We start from the raw sequence: 1,575 nt of genomic DNA, 5'->3' as shown, positions 1-1,575 counted from the left end.
CTGTGGAACTCGTTGCCAGGGGATGTTGCGAAGGCCAAGACTATAACAGGGTTCAAAAAAAGAATTAGATGAATTCATAGAGGATAGGTCCATCAATAGCTATTAGCCAGGATGGGCAGGGATGGTGTCCTTAGCCTCTCTTTCCCAGAAGCTGGGAATGTGTGACAGAGAGTGGACCACTTGATGATTATCTGTTCATTCCCTCTGGGGCACTTGGCAGTGCCCACTGTCGGAAAACAGGATACTGGGCTAGATGGACTTTTGGTCTGACCCAGTATGCCCATTCTTATGTCCTTATGCATAAATGCTTTCCTGAACTGAGGCCTTGGACCTCAATTCAGCAAGGTTTATCTTAAGCATGTGCCTAAATTTAAACTTGTGAATAATTCCACTGAAGTCAATGGGGTTAATTTTGTGCTTCAAACTAGGCATGAGTTTACACAGTTTGCTGAATCAAAGCCTGGAGTACAGAAGAATATTACTACACTATTCCAAGAAAATAATATAACTCAGATGTTGATTACGATAAACAATCTGCATCTGTTTCTATTTCTTTGATTCCCCTTTGGATTGATACCCATTTTTTAAAAATTCATTTCAGCTTCCAGTGGGGACAGCTTCCAACTGGGACAGATCATGTCCTGCCATTTAAATTGGCAGTGAATTTGGAATGCTGAGCAGTTTTCCTCCACTTCAGCAGTCCCTTTTCGAGCCACAGTACACAAAGTGGATAAAATACATTTAAATGAAGGTAAGTTTATTAGTTGGAAAAACAACGAGGAGTCGTTGTGGCACCTTAGAGACTAACAAATGTATATGAGCATAAGCTTTCATGGGCTAAAACCTACTTTATCAGATGCATCTATTATTATTAGCCTACTTCTTATCATTTATAAGTAGGCTTGGAAGAATAAGATTTTTATTGGTAAATATCGGTAAATGTCAATTTCACTATACACACAGAAACCAAAATATTTCCATGATAATAACAGAAATGTACAGATAGGTAAAGTAAGAAAAACGCTAAGAAGTTCTCAAGCAGTACTTGATTTAAAGATATTCACTTTGCATATTGACATGCGATATTGACAATTTGTGTTTTAACTATAAAGCTTAAACTTTTGAATCTCAGCATCTTCTGTCATTAAATAATTGTCTGACCCCTCCCGCTAATTTCCCGCAACTGTGAACATTTAAATAATTAAAATTTTTAAAAATGCTTAAAAATAATCAATACTATCTATCTGTTGAAATTCCAAAAAATGAAAATTGAATTCTGCCAAGCCTGTTTATAACTCAGTTGCTATGAGATTGTTTATGAAGTTTCATGTTATAACATAACATAATAACAACAACAACAAAAATCTTAATTATGACACTCCCTGTCCCCCACAGATATCTATTAATTACACTGATAATTTCCTTAATTATCCATATGTACTCTATGTCTCCTGTGATATTTGGATAATTGAGGTTATATTGTTTTCAGTGATGTTTTCCCCAGTAGTTTATCTTTCATAGACTCATAGGTCAGAAGGGACCAATATGATCATCTAGTCTGACCTCCTGCACAAA

General features: G+C 36.1%; 1 protein-coding gene across 1 annotated transcript in view; it reads right to left on the bottom strand.

Annotated features, from left to right (window-relative positions):
• GUCY1A2 (guanylate cyclase 1 soluble subunit alpha 2) overlaps window positions 1–1,575 on the bottom strand; it is a 270,313-nt gene that overhangs the window by 111,185 nt on the left and 157,553 nt on the right. The window lies entirely within an intron of this gene.

This window comes from Chelonoidis abingdonii, chromosome 1, assembly GCF_003597395.2.
Source record: "Chelonoidis abingdonii isolate Lonesome George chromosome 1, CheloAbing_2.0, whole genome shotgun sequence".
Classification (NCBI taxonomy): Eukaryota; Metazoa; Chordata; order Testudines; family Testudinidae; genus Chelonoidis; species Chelonoidis abingdonii.
The sequence above is the reverse complement of the archived record's forward strand: the minus strand, read 5'-3'. Positions and strand labels throughout refer to the sequence as shown.